At 44.6% G+C, this 16,062-nt stretch overlaps 1 protein-coding gene across 2 annotated transcripts in view; it reads left to right on the forward strand.

The window, feature by feature from the left end:
* The first annotated feature begins 476 nt into the window (after positions 1–476).
* EIF4G1 (eukaryotic translation initiation factor 4 gamma 1) overlaps positions 477–16,062 on the forward strand; it is a 91,493-nt gene continuing 75,907 nt past the window's right edge. For both annotated transcript variants that reach the window (XM_056565651.1, XM_056565652.1), the window contains exon 1: positions 477–592. The gene's annotated coding sequence lies outside the window, so the exon portion shown is untranslated. The remainder of the gene's footprint in view (positions 593–16,062) is intronic.

Raw genomic sequence — 16,062 nt, forward strand, 5'->3', positions numbered from 1 at the left:
TAAACTGGTAGCAGCATAATCCTAAAGGAATTAACTACTAAGTAAACCCCACAGTGGATTATGTATGTGTGAACGTACCCTAAAAAAGGGTGTGCAAAGTAGCTCTCTCCTAGAAAGAAAACGTGCTGGATAAAAGAAACACCCACACTCCTGCATATCCGTTCCCTCTGTCCTCAGCTATCGTACCGCTCATACACTCTGAAGGCCGCATCGAGCACACACCAACCATGCGCCGAGCGCTTCCGCCGGTTGGTAGTCATGTGACATCTTTCACGCCCTCTACACTAGTCTGTCGCACAGTGATCACGTGCCCGGCATAGAAGGCGACGCAGCGTTTCTTTCGCCCCGCCCCTTCCGCTCAATTCGGTCACGTGGACATCTTGTGCGCATGCGTAGTAAGGTGCCGGGATCCGGAAATGGGCCATCTGGCTGGTGCGGCTGCGCCCGGCTGCGCGGACTGAGGAGAGCAGGTGAGACCTGGTGGGGCCCGGCTCGCAATCCATCACCATCCTTCGCCTCATACGTCCCCACAGGTCCGAGGCAGTTGTCCGCCTGGTAGCGCTTGGCTCCCGTACCCAGCCCGGCATGATATGTATGTGTCTGTAGGTGGTTCTGTCCACCTTGTATTATCCGGGCCCTCAGCCCTGCCAGCCTTGTCTGTGCCAGCCGGCATTTGTGTCCGACACGAGTGTAGTAACTGTGCTCTTCCCCGTTTTCTGCCACATGTGTGAATAGTCTATAGTCTCCGTTGATACCTCTGTCATGGTTGGCCTCACCGTATGGCAGTGCCCGGCCATGGCTGCCGCGAATGAATGACGTCACATGTCTCTACAGTGACCTCACATGTCACCGCCGGCGGTCAGGGGCTGCTGGTGCTTCCTACGGTTATTTGTGTGATCAGTTGGGGGCAGGAGGGCAGTGCTGGCCGTCCCCATGCAGCGTGTCCTCCCCATGTAGAGTGGGTGACCACCACGTGACGTTACTGTGACAGGAGCGCGAGCTCCCGGGTGAGGCCTTGGCCGCTTGTCCTCAGCCGCAGGGGCTGTGTACCTCGTCCTCTGTCAGCCACCTTACCATTGTACAGTCGTGTGGTTGGCATCCATTGTAGGTCACACCTAGATCTAACCCACCATAGTTGCCTGGCATATGCTTGTCTGTGCCAGCTGCCCTTGTCTTTGCTGTGGTGTTTGGTCGAAGCCTGTTGTATGCTCGTGGTATTACTGTTGTCCTGTAGATAGGGGCACCCCTGTATTGTGCCTGCCTGGGCACAAGGCCTTCCTCATGCTGGTGCTATATAGGGGTACCCCTGTATTTGTACCCCTGTATTTGTGCATGCCTGGGCACAAGTCCTTCCTCATGCTGGTGCTAGATAGGGGCACCCCTGTATTGTGCCTGCCTGGGCACAAGGCCTTCCTCATGCTGGTGCTATATAGGGGTACCCCTGTATTTGTACCCCTGTATTTGTGCATGCCTGGGCACAAGTCCTTCCTCATGCTGGTGCTAGATAGGGGCACCCCTGTATTGTGCCTGCCTGGGCACAAGGCCTTCCTCATGCTGGTGCTATATAGGGGTACCCCTGTATTTGTACCCCTGTATTTCTGCATGCCTGGGCACAAGTCCTTCCTCATGCTGGTGCTAGATAGGGGCACCCCTGTATTGTGCCTGCCTGGGCACAAGGCCTTCCTCATGCTGGTGCTAGATAGGGGCACCCCTGTATTTTGCCTGTCTGGGCACAAGGCCTTCCTCATGCTGGTGCTATATAGGGGTACCCCTGTATTGTGCCTGCCTGGGCACAAGGCCTTCCTCATGCTGGTTCTAGATAGGGGCACCCCTGTATTGTGCCTGCCTGGGCACAAGGCCTTCCTCATGCTGGTGCTATATAGGGGCACCCCTGTATTGTGCATGCCTGGGCACAAGGCCTTCCTCATGCTGGTGCTATATAGGGGTACCCCTGTATTTGTGCATGCCTGGGCACAAGGTCTTCCTCATGCTGGTGCTATATAGGGGTACCCCTGTATTTGTGCATGCCTGGGCACAAGGCCTTCCTCATGCTGGTGCTAGATAGGGGCACCCCTGTATTGTGCCTGCCTGGGCACAAGGCCTTCCTCATGCTGGTGCTATATAGGGGTACCCCTGTATTTGTGCATGCCTGGGCACAAGGCCTTCCTCATGCTGGTGCACTTGGTGACTTATCCACCTACTCGATCCTCATGTAGTAAACCATGTGCACCCTCCTGTCAGTGTGGAGGATCTGTATCCAGTGAATGGAGCCCAAAGACACATACATGGGTGACACTGGTTCTCTAGCTGGGCTGTATCTTAAGCTGACCTGATTTGTGCTGGACTGTAAATATTCTGCCTTTGGAACAAGCACTATGCTGTTCTGATGGAGCCAGTGGAGTGCTGGGTGTGAACTGATGCTTAATCTTCATTGCCCCTCTGCTTGATGCCAGTCATAGAGACTGAAATGTACATATGAGGGATAATGTGTGATAAGCGGCTGGCATCTGTTCTCCTGGGGACGTGGATCTGCTCTGAGGATTGTAATGTGTCAATGGGGAAACACAATGAGCTATTTTGCAATATTAGGTTTTAGTGTACATGGGAATGTTCTGCCCCTTGCACAATACTTGTATGTGTAACAGCGTGCCAGGAGTTAATGGGCAGGATGTCTGATAGGTGCCACTGTTCCTGGTGAGTGTGCGCAGTGCTGTCTGGAGAATTTTCTGCATGGTATTACTGACTATTAGCTGTGAAGTCATCTGTTTGGTAGCACCATGCCACAGTTCATGTGATGTGGTGTATCTTGGGGATACAGTATGTTAGGCTGGATTCGCCTGGGTGCTGACCAACATGTGCTTATTTATACAGGGACCACTAAAAAAAACACTACACAATATACTGGGAGGTAAAGCTCTACCATATGTTTCCAATGGTGGATCCTAGTAAGAGGTGCTGCTGCTTTGGGCTCTGGGGAACCTTGAAATTAAACTGCATAAATACCTTTGCAGTGTTGCAATCCCTTTGTAGTAGCTTACTGCGTTACAAAACTCCTCTGTAAAACTTCAAATTGTTTGTTTTTAGCAAGTACAGAGAATGCATTTTGGGGGAGATTTATCAAAACCTGTGTAGAGGAAGAGTGGTGCAGTTGCCCATAGAAACCAATCAGATCTTTCATTCTTCACAGGTCTCTTTAAAAATGAGAGGCAATCTGGTTGCCATGGGCAAATCTCTCCTTTGTGTGCCACTTATATCTGCCATGAAACCAGGCCAATTTGCAGTAAACCACAAGCAGTGTTGTGTAGTGCCCGGCTGCACTACTGCACATCAGTTGCAACATGTGAACCCATTCTGCATTGACGTACACTGAATAACTGTAGCAGTACAGATAAAATACTGCTGATTGATACATCTCTATGCCTTCTGTTTTTGATCTTTAGTGTATCTGGATTTTAACCACTCTTCATAGACTTTAATTGGCGTTTATCATACAGATCAGATGAAGTATGCTGTGTTTTTAAAATAATTTTACTTATTTTACACTGGCATGCAGATAGCCCCATTACCTCCATATTACCATTTACAAAAAGTATTTAAGGGTAGTCTCACCTATAGCATTTTCAGGAAGAAACACCTTGGTGTTTTTGCTGTTTTTAGGGTATGTTCACAAGGGCGGATTTGCGGGTTTCCCGCTGTGTACTTGAAAAGGGGCTGCCCGCAGTAGATTTTCCGCTGCGGAAAATCCGCCCCAGGCCCGATTGACTTCAATGGGGCTTGCAGCGGATTTTCCTCAGTGGAAAGTCTGCTGCGGACAGCCACAAAGAGCCTGCCCCTTTTCAAGTACACAGCGGGAAACCCACAAATCCGCCCTGGTTAACATACCCATACCCAGCATTTTGTTGGAAATATGCTGTGGCCAGAGTTTGCTGTAGGTCGATATATTTTTTTTCTCTCTGATTTGTTTTATTTTTAAGATACTGCATATTTTGGTGATCTTCAGGCTGTTTCTGGCATTTGAGGAAAGATGGTAGGATTGTTCTGCCAGCAGGTAAGAGTTTGATTTACTGGAAATTGTCTATATATATATATATATATATCACCTTTTTGACCATCGTGTGCTATACTTGTCACTGTATGGCAACATTTTATGACTCTTTTTTTTTATTTATTTATTTATTTATTAATTTTTTTAAACCATTTAACATAATGGGAGATTTATCAAAACCTGTGCAAAGGAAAAGTGGCCCATAACAATCAGATTGCTGCTTTCATTTTGCAGAGGCCTTGTTAAAAATGAAAGAAGCGATCTGATTGGTTGCTATGGGAAACTTTTCCTCTGGACAGGCTTAGATAAACCTCCCCCAATGTTCTGAGGATAGATAATCAGACGTTTGCTGTCACCTTTACATATTTTACATTTACAAGGCATTTTCTAATTTAAAAAACAAAAAAACAAAAAAATTGCATGTAAATACAATATTAACCCCTTAAGGACACATGACGTACTGGAACGCCATGTGTCCGCTCCTGATCTATAACGCGTGGCCTCTAACAACGACCGGGACCCGTGGCTAATAGCGCGCGGCATTGATCGCGGTGCCGCGCGCTATTAACCCTTTAGACGCGGCGTTCAAAATTGAACGCCGCGTCTAAAGTGAAAGTGAAACCATGCCGGTTAGCTCAGGGAGCTGTTCGGGATAGCCACGGTGAAATCGCGGCATCCCGAACAGCTTACAAGACAGCTGGAGGATCCCTACCTGCCTCCTCGCTGTCCGATCGCCGAATGACAGCTCAGTGCCTGAGATCCAGGCATGAGCAGGCAAGCGGCAGAATCATCGATCACTGGTTTCCTATGAGGAACCAGTGATCAATGTAATAGATCAGTGTGTGCAGTGTTATAGGTCCCTATTGGAGCTATAACACTGCAAAAAAAAGTGAATAAAGATCATTTAACCCCTTCCCTATTAAAAGTTTGAATCACCCCCTTTTTCCCATAAAAAAAACTGTGTAAATAAAAATAAACATATATGGTATCGTAGCATGCGGAAATGTCTGAATTATAAAAATATATTGTTAGTTAAACCGCACGGTCAATGGCGTACGCGCAAAAAAATTATCAAACAAATACAACACTTATTAGGGGGAGGGAAGGTAGTGAAGGCTAAAAAAAACCTAAACCCTAGCCACTATGGTAACAACTAGGGATCGACCGATCTCGGTTTTTTTAGGGCCGATACCGATAATCGGTGGAGGTTAGGGCCGATAGCCGATAACTTATACCGATATTCCGGTATAAGTTATCGGCTATTTATCCCCCCGCGACACCGCTGCAGATCATTGATTTAAAGCGGGCGCTTTAAATCAAATGCACTGCAGTGGCTTTTGCGGTGCCATGGGCCGCCGCCGCCACCACCACCTGCTTCTCTCCCCCTACCTGTCAGGGTGGTCCGGGCCATCCATCCTTCCTGTAGGGTCCTGCGGCATTCCGGGTGGAGGGTGAACCGGTCCGGGCTGTCCTTCTTCTCTGGGGGTCACCTTCTCTGCTCCGGCCTAGTAACGCAGCATAGACGCATCAGCGCAGTGACGCCCGTGCGCAGCGACGCACCTGACGTCGCTGCGTCTATGCAGCGTACTAGGCCAGAGCCTGCCCGGAGTGGAGAAGAGGACCCCCAGAGAAGGACAGCCCGGACCAGTTCACCCTCCACCCGGAATGCCGCCGGACACTACAGGAAGGATGGATGGCCCGGACCCCCGTTACGGGTAAGTTCAATTTTTTGTATTGACTCGGAGGGTGGGGGAGGGGCACAACCGGTATAGCGGTATGGGCAAAAATCCATACCGGTATACCGCCCAGCACTACGGTGGGGGGGGGATGCGGTCGCGATGTGGCGGGGGCGGTGCGTTATCGGCAAGGTAATTGCCGATACCGATATCGCCCATACCGATAATCGGTCGATCCCTAGTAAATCCCTAGTAACAACCCCCTGTAACGTAAAGTAAGGTAATTTAGACTCCTAAATCACATAAAAACCAAAAAATAGAAAATGGAATCCTTCATAAGTGAATCATAATAATCTTTATTAAATAACAAATGATAAAAACATGAATGCAAGGAGGAATCACATGGGAACACTAGAACACTGCACCGAAACCTCTGCTGACATATGGTAAAAAGGACACCACAGTAAAGGCTTAAAAGGGAGGTAAAAACTATTGGTGATGGATCTATTGCACTAAATATGGCCTGGATAGGGATATGATAAAACACACACACACACACACACACACACACACACACACACACACACACACACAATTAGGTATAAGGGGATCAGTATAAAACAATGTGCAACAGCGCATAAAGTGCTGAGCAAAGTGTATACCAACCTATATCAAAGTATTCAGTACGATAATAAGAATAGCAGCAAACGGTCACCAGGGTCCGGGGCAGCGTCACCCCAACGCGCGTTTCAGCACGTTACAGCCTTCGGCCGCAAAAAAATTCCAAAGTCCAAAATAGCGCATTTTTGGTCTCGTTTTATATCATGAAAAAATTATCAAGAAGTCCTATCAATTCTAAAATTGTACCGCTAAAAATGAGCCCTCATACTGCCCCATACAGGGAAAAATAAAGTTATAGAGGTATTCATTTTCCTGCATGTAGTTATGATTTTTTTCCAGAAGTACGACAAAATCAAACCTATATAAGTAGGGTATCATTTTAATCGTATGAACCTACAGAATTAAGATAAGGTGTCATTTTTAACAAAAAATTTACTAAGTAGAAACAGAAGCCCCCAAAATTACAAAATGACGTGTTTTTTTCAGTTTTGTCTCACAATGTTTTTTTTTCCGTTTCACCGTAGATTTTTGGGCAAAATGACTGACGTCATTACAAAGTAGAATTGGTGGCGCAAAAAATGAGCAATCATGGATTTTTAGGTGCAAAATTGAGTTATGATTTTTTTAAAGGCAAGGAGCAAAAAACGAAAATGCAAAAACGTGAAAAACCCCGGTCCTTAAGGGGTTAAATGGGGTCGTCTTTAACCCCTTAAGAATGCAGATCATTTTCACCTTAAGGACTCAGCCCTTTTTGCAAATCTGACCATTGTCACTTAAGCATTAATAACTCTGGGATGCTTTTACTCTTCATTCTGATTCAGAGATTGTTTTTTCGTGACATATTCTACTTCATGTTAGTAGAAAATTTTCGTCAATATTTGCATAATTTCCTAGTGAAAAAATTAAAAAATTTGAACATTGTGCATTTTTTCTTAACTTTGAAACTTTCTTTTACCTCTTGTGAAAATAAAAAGTTTAGGGCAACACCAGCATGTTAGTGTAAATTTTTTTTTACACTAACAGGCTAGTGTACACCCAAACTTTTCCTTTTCATAAGGGGTAAAAAGAGAAAAAGCCCCCCCAAAATTTGTAATGCAATTGCTCCCGAGCACGGAAATACCACTTATGTGGCACTAAACTGCTTCCTTGAAATACCACAGGGCTCCGAAGTGAGAGAGCGCCATGCGCATTTGAGGACTGTATTAGGGATTGCATAGGGGTATTATATGCCAGTGATTCCCAAACAGGGTGCCTCCAGCTGTTGCTAAACTCAGTCAGTGGCTGGAGCCTCCATTTTTGAAACACTGCCGTACGGTTCGGTTTTAATTTTTATTTGGGGGGGGGGGCACAGTGTAAGGGGGTGTAGATGTAGTGTTTTGCCCTTTGTGTTAGTGTAGTGTTTTTAGGGTACATTCACACAGGCGGGTTTTTACGCAGGAGTTTGCCGCAGCTCAAATTTGAAGCAGGAAACTCACTGTAAACCCTGTACATTCACATGGGGGAGCAAGCCTCGTGCTGTTGCAAAACAACTCCCAGCATGCACTGACAGACCGCGCATGCTGGGAGTTGTACTTTTGCAACAGCTGGAGTCACACTGGCTGGAAAATCTTCAGTTAGGTTCTGTTAGTATTCTCTCAACCAGTGTGCCTCCAGCTGTTGCAAAACTACAACTCCCAGCCTGTACTGATCGCCAAAGGGCATGCTGGGAGATGTAGTTATAAAACAGCTGGAGATACGCAACTACAACTCCCAGCATGGCGAGACAGCCGTTTGCTGTTCGTGCATTCTGGGAGTTGTAGTTTTGCAAGATTTAGAGGGCCACAGCTTAGACCATTGCACAGTGATCTCAAAATTGTAGCCCCCCAGCTGTTACAAAACTACAAATCCCAGCATGCACAGACAGCAATTTGCTGTGTGGGCATGATGGGATTTGTAGTTTTGCAACATCTGGAGGGCTACAGTTGAGACCACTGTATAGTGGTCTCCAAACTGTAGCCCTCCAGATGTTGCTAGGCAACTCACCGTCTTCCATAGGATCGCCGATCGCCATTAAGGGACCTCCACCGCAGGTCGCAGGACAGTTAACCCCCCCCCCTCCCCCCCCCCCCCCCCCCCCCCGTTCTGCCCCGATTACCGTCGGTGGGCAGAACGGGGGAACTGAACTTTAAACCCCTCCCCCGATCTGCTATTGGTAGGTTGCTTCTGACCCGCCAATAGCAGGGATAGGAGGGGTGATGCCCCTGCCACCTAACTTCTATCCCTTCAAGGGGACCGGTGATGTCTTGGATACCCCAATCCCCATTATTTTCTGGGTCACTGGAGACCCATATTACCTCTAATCGACGCAGATCGCCGGTCTGAATTGACCGGTGATCGCCAACATGGGGAGGGGGATCTCGGGACCCCCCTAGGCGATATGCCGGGATGGCTGCTGTTAAACAGCAGCTGTCCCGGCCCGATCACCCGGTCTGGTGATGTGGCGATCCCAGAACACCGCTCTGTAAATGTACGGCACTGTGCGCTAAGATGCGCTAAGCAGGGCCATACATTTACGGCGCATGTCCTTAAGGGGTTAAACCACAGCATTCACTATTGGACCCTGTGCAGTGGCACCTGGCCACCCTTTGAGCAGTGAACTGCAGCACAAGGCCTTTTTATGTGCATGGAGCTGGCTGAAGTTCCTGCACATCTGGTTATCTGGCAGCTCTGTTATGTAGTTGAAAACGGTGAGGGGGGGGGGGGCACAGCATTGAATGATGACTATGGCCCTTTCATTCTCATAAGTGGTCTTCTCTGAGGTTGGGCCCCCAGCAAATAGAAAATGATGTAATGTCATGTTGAGGTGGGAACCCTCTGGGTTGTTGGCATGATTGTTATTTCACGAAGTCTCTGCATTTTATTTATCTCTAGTGCAGTATAGTTGCTCACGTCTGCTAATCTTTCCGAGCACAATGGGAAAGACTGTATGTAGAGTGCATGGTCAGCATGCTTGTTGGTGTGTCTTCACTACTCAGGTCATTTGCTTACCACATTACTGCTACTACTTAATAGGATTGTTTATTGGAGATAGTGAAGGTATTGTCAACGAATCCTAAAAGATTATGAAGACAAATATTTTTTTAGGTGTTCTATTAAAATGGTGGTTAACATGCTGCTAGGAGTCAGTCATATAGCAGTGTGGGGGTTTATTAAGATCTTCTAATTGTATTTAACGGAGTTGGTGTTTTGTTGATTTCCTAGCTAGTGGGTAATCTGAATAACGATAAAGGGGTGGTCTGACCATTAAAGGGGTATTCCAGAAAATAAATATATATATATATATATATATATATATATATATATATATATATATATATATATATTATATAGTGTGTGTGTGTGTGTGTGTGTGTGTGTATGTATCAACTTGCTCCAGAATGTTAAACAGATTTGTAAATTAATTATATTTTAAAAAAAATCTTAATCCTTCCAGTACTTATCAGCTGCTGAAGTTGAGTCGTTCTTTTGTCTGACAACAGTGCCCTTTTGAAATCTGTCTGTCTCATGAACTGTCCAAAGTAGGAGTAAATGCCCATAGGACAGAAAATAACTCAACTTCAGCAGCTGATGACTGAAAGAATTAAGATAGATAGATATATATATATATATATATATATATATATATATATATATATATATATATATAATCTATTTATTTATTTTTTTATAAAAGTAATTTACAAATCTGTTTTAACTTTCTGGAGCCAGTGCCATTTTTCCTTGAATACAATACCCCTTTAAAGAGAAACAAGGAGCGAAAAAGCATGGGAATTTATTATTGGTTTTACTCTGTTTTGTTAAATTGTCGCAAATGAAAGAAGCTATCTGATTGGTTTCTATGAGCAAATTTTCCTTTAGACAGGTTTTGATAAATCTGTCTCCTTGTCATACTAGCTATACCACTATGCCAGCAGTTTTGCTTATTGTTTTTCAGCTGACAGATTCCTTTTTACGTGTTCCCTATTCCCAGGGTAGGTGATAGATGTTTCACTTCTAGGGAGTGCTGACCTCTGGGGCCTGCTACGATCTTAGGAATGGTGATCCTGAGTCTCCCATTGAAATAGAATGATGGTCATACATGTGCACTGCTGCTCCATTCATTGTCTTATGGTGGGTAGATTCCTTAGTGCAGTGCTTTTTTTTTCCAGATGTCTCATAGACAGTAAATGTAGCAAAAGTGTGCACTTGACCACTGCTATATTCTGATGTGAGGCTTGAGGGCCCTTACTATTACTATTTTTGTCTCCATTGTGGTCTATTAGATGCAGTCTACTGAACAATGCTGTGCCATAACACAGCAATGATCAGTGTTATCGGTGCTTTGTTAGTACAGTCTGCTGAGGCTTCCTGCATTGTTGTCTCGCCAATCACACAGGTAAAAGACTCTCAGCTGATTGAGATCTCGCTATTTCAATAGTTGTTTCGGTTAGCTCTCTGAGCTAACCGGCAAGTATTTTTAGCACTTTTAGATGCCGCAATCAACTTTGAGGCGTCTAAAGGGAGTAATGACTTCAATGGGCAGCCAAATCTGCAGCAGAAAATACACATGTGAGAACTGACCCAAAGGATTAATGCGGCCAGAATTAACTTATCCCCTATCCACTGGGGCCACGTCCCGCTCAGTCAGGAGCATGTCGTCTACCTCTAGACTGCACATGCTCCATTCATTTCACTAGAGTGTGCGCTATCTAGAGGTAGACGACACATGCTCCTGACTGAGTTGGACGGGGTTCCATTCAGGAGCTCGGGGGGGGGTTCAGCGGTTGGACCTACCACAATCGGCTACTGATCCCCTATCCTGTGGATAGGGCATAAGTTAATTCTGGCTGCCGTACCCCTTTTGAGGTCCTTCCACAGAAAGGATAACACATCTCTCCTCCATGCTTTCATCAGGGACCATGTTTAAGCTACAAATCTGTAGGTCTGAGCTGTTCTCTGATGCAAATAGATCTTTCTCTCAGATTAAACACTTGAGTCAACTTCAAACTGTTGGACTGTGAGGACCAGTGACTGTCAAGTGTTAATTTCTGTCAAGCCAAGGCATCCATCTATTTTGTTTTTTATTTTTTCCCCAGCATGTTTATGTATTTTGGTCAAAATAGGGCTAATTTAGATTACTGATTTTGTACAAAAAGTTTTAGTTTTTTTAAGAGGTACAAAAATATAAAAGTATCTAGCCATGGGTATAATTTTAATCCTATTGACCCACAGAATAAAGAACACATGTCATTTTTACTGTTAAGTGTAGTGTGAAAACGAAACCCTCCAAAATGTGCAAAATTGTGGTTTTGATTAAAATTTCCTCCCTAAAATTTTTTTGGGGGATCGCCGTACATTTTATGGTAAAATGAGGTTCCATTACAAAGAACAATTGGTCACGCAAAAAACAAGCCCTTATATGGGTCTGTACATGGAAATATAAAGAAGTTATGGATTTTAGAAGAGGAGGAAAAAATTAAACCGCTAAAATTAAATTGGCCTGGTCCTTAAAGGGGTACTCCGTCCCTAGACATCTTATCCCCTATCCAAAGGATAGGGGATAAGATGTCAGATCTCCGCGGTCCCGCTGCTGGCGACCCCCGGGATCGCCGCTGCGGCACTGCGCTATCATTACTGCACAGAGCGACTTCGCTCTGTGCGTAATGAAGGGCGATACAGGGGACGGAGTAGCGTGACGTCATGCTCCGCCCCTTGTGACATCACGGCCCGCCCCCTTAATGCAAGTCTATGGCAGGGGGCGTGATGACCGACACTCCCCCTCCCATGACTTGTATTGAAAGGGGCGGGCCGTGACAGCATGAGGGAGCGGAGCCGTGACGTAACGATGCTCCGGCCCCTGTATTGCCTGTCATTACATGCAGAGCGAACTCGCTCTGTGCAGTAATGATAGCGCGGTGCCGCAGCGATCCTTTGGATAGGGGATAAGATGTCTAGGGGCGGAGTACCCCTTTAAGGTTAAAATGGGCTTGGTCCTTAAGGGGGTTAAAGATTTCATGGTAAAGCCTGTCCTACTGTGCAGCAATTAAGTGAGCCAAGCCTTAAATCAATTGAAATTGTATGGATTTCTCTTTCTTAGTGGGTTCTTGTTGCAGACAATTCTTTTAGGAGGCAGCCAAGACTGCCATGTAAGACATATGCTCCTATTTTACTACAAAATCTTAATTGCTTATTTGCCCACTAACAAAATTTCAGCGGCTGTGCTGCTTGGCATTCTTGTTGCGCTCTAGTCTATGTGATTTCTCCCAGATGGTATCAAACCAATGACATGAGCCATCCACATGGAAATATTGATGTGATGGGGTTTGTGATGTTGTCTTCATTGATAAAATCAATCAATCAAGTGACTATACATAATAATGATGGTGATGATGCGATAATAATATGATGATGATGGTGGTGGTGGTGATGGAGATGATGATTAATGTCTACTCTTTAAATAGTCACTGTCAGATTCAAAAGATTTTTATGTTGTACATCTTGGCAAAACATTAACTTTTCGAATATACCATATTTATCGGCGTATAACACGCATTTTTTAGGCTAAAATTTTTAGCCTAAAGTCTATATGCATGTTATACGCCGATAAGCCGCTGCAGGTTAAAAGGTTAATAAGGGTGTTAAAAAAGTAAAAAAGCCCTTCCCCAATAAGTTTATTGCCCTTTTTTTTTCTCATTTTCCCAAATGTAAAAGTAAAAAGGTAAAATAATTATTTCACATATTTGGTTTCAGTGTGTCAATATCCTAACTATCGAAATACAATGTTAATGATCCCCTAGGCTGAACAGCATAAACGTGTTTAAAAAAAATAAATAAATACTGATCAGGAGCAGAAAATGAGCCCTCATTCAGCCCTGTTTAGGGAAAAAAATTGAAAGTTTTATAGGAGGTCAAAATAGGGCTGCTGAGCTGATCGGGACTATCACGACATAATCGCGATGTCCCGATCAGCTTACCTGCCTTCTCGTCGTCCAATCGGCAATCTGCTCAGCAGTCTGGAGCAGCAGAGCGCCAAGAACACTATGGCATAGCATTGATGAGTATATACAATCAGAAGATTGCATGTTGTAGCCCCCTATGCTGAAAATAAAAAGGTTCATAAGTTCATTAACCCCTTCCCTATTGAAAGTTTAAATGACCCCTTTTCCCATTTTTTAAATAAAATAATGTAATTAAAAATTATGTGGTTCCGCTGCGTGCATAAATGTCCGAACTATTAAAATATAAGGATTAGCTAAACTGTACGGTTGATGGCGTGCAAGTATAAAAAAAATGCCAAAACTGCATTTTTGGTCACTTCATATACCATAAAAATATTTTTTAAAAAGGGAAAGGGCGCAAAAAATTAGCCCTCATATAGCCCTGTATGCAGAAAAAAAAGTTATAGGTGTTATAGGTTGCATGTATTTACAATTTAAGTAGTTAAATAAAATCCAACCTACATAAATTGGGTATCCTTGTAACCGTATGGACCTACAGAATAAAGAAAAGGTGTCACTTTTACCGAAAAGTACACAGCGTAGAAACGGAAACCCCCAAAATTTGCAAAATGGCGTGTTTTTTTAAATTTTTTTTCTTTTTTTATCCCACAAATTTTTTTGTATATTCCTGCAGATTATGCAGGCTGAAGGCAGGTTGCCGGTGTCCCTGGCAAGGGATGAAACCCCAAATCCAACTTCTTCTTAAGCGCTTCACCAGGGTGACAAAGACAAGTTTCGCAGATGTGCTGTAGTAATTTTTTATTTTCCAATGTACAAGGTACTAGGGGTGTGAATCGCCAAGAATTTGGCGATTCGATTCGAATCCCGATACCAGTGTGGCGATTCGATATATCCCAATATATCGCGATACCGTCTTGGTGACGATACATCGCGATATATCCCGATACATCGCCCACCTGGGAGCATTCATAGATCCCAATAGATGCCGCTGTCAGCTTTGACAGCGACGATCTAGTACTCCGGTGCTCACTTTTTTCCTTTTATCCCATCCGGGCTGCAAAATAAAATAAAACTCACTTTATCTTACCTGCCAACGAGCCCCCGGAGCTTCGGTACACTCCGGTACAGGTGTTCGGTCCCCGGGCTGTATTCTTCTTACTTCCTGTTAGTCCGGCACGTCACATGGAGCTTCAGCCTATCACCAGCGGAGGCGGGACATCGCTGCGGCCGGTGATAGGCTGAAGCTCCATGTGACGTGCCGGACTAACAGGAAGGAAGAAGAATACAGCCCCGGGACCGAACACCTGTACCGGAGCTCCGGGGGCTCGTTGGCAGGTAAGATAAAGTGCGTTTTATTTTATTTTGCAGCCTGGATAGGATAAAATGAGAAAAGTGCGCACCGGATACTCCTTTTAATAGCCAGCCGCGGCGATTGCCGCATGCTGGCTATTAGCGGCGGCCCCCGGCTACTGAAATCAGCCGGGGGTCGCATAGTACGGAGTGGGCACGAGTCGGAGCCCGCTCCATACACCCAGAGCGACGCCGTGTCAGATCCGGCCTGCCCGGCTCCACAAATGTGGAACTTTTATCTCCTGATGCCCAAGACAGGACATGCTGTTCCAGGCGTCAGGAGATAAAAATTCCACATCCCTAAAAGAATCGATTCAAAAATATTTTGAATCGATTCTGTATCGGCAAATGAAAAAATCGCGATTATCGCGAGAATCGATTTTTTTCTTACATCCCTACAAGGTACACATGGACAATTTCCGTTTATACAGTTAATTGGTGCTCAGGACGACTCGTTTCCAGAGGGGATTCCTCTCTTTGGAATACAGCCCCTCCGCTTTATAAATACACACACCATACAGCAATATAACGGACTTGACGAAGCAGTCCCCTCTGGAAACGCGTTGTCCGGAGCACCAAAAAACTGTAACTTATATTGTCCATGTGTACATTGGAAAATAAAGTTATTACAGCACATTTGTGAAACTTGTCTTTGTCACCCGAATTTTGGGTTTCGTCCCTTGCCAGGGACACCCGTTATAGCATACATTTTACTATGGAAAATGCTATGCTGAAATAAGCAGTTTCTGGTGCATTTTGAGCTTTGTCCTCTTGACCCTCTTATTGTGTTACACTGCCTACCTATTGTCATGCTTAGAGCACAGCTTTTTGTCGGTCACTATATGAGAATAGTCTTCTATAATGGTTTTTACAGCTATTTAAAGGTTCATAAAGTTCCAGAAATAGTGTAAGCACCTTCATACTTAGCGTGTGTAAAATACACACAGATAACTGGTTTCCCTATTGGGAGTGGAACTACACTGAAAAGTCTGTTAATGGAGCTTTTTACTGTTGCAAAGTGAAATACTGATGAAAATTATCTGTATGTAAACTGCAAAGAAATGGAATTCCTTTCTTGTCAGAAGCTAGCGATTCTCTCATTCTATTCTTTATCGTGGTGCATGCACAAGTGGGGGTGAACTGTTTGTTTTTAACCAAAATAGTCTGTAAAAAAAAACGGTCTTTATTTAGTTTTGTTTCCTCCTCACCCTATGATGGCCATTACTACTATTTTTCGATCTACTGACCAATATTAGGGCTTTTTTTTCGGGGCCAGTTGTACTTTGTAATGACACTTTTCATTTTTCCATAGCATATGCTCCAAAACAAAAAGAAAAAAATTGAGGAGAACTTGAAAGAAGAAAAATGCAATTTTGCTAATTTGTCTTTTTAT

This window comes from Hyla sarda, chromosome 3 (assembly GCF_029499605.1).
Source record: "Hyla sarda isolate aHylSar1 chromosome 3, aHylSar1.hap1, whole genome shotgun sequence".
Taxonomy (NCBI): domain Eukaryota; kingdom Metazoa; phylum Chordata; class Amphibia; order Anura; family Hylidae; genus Hyla; species Hyla sarda.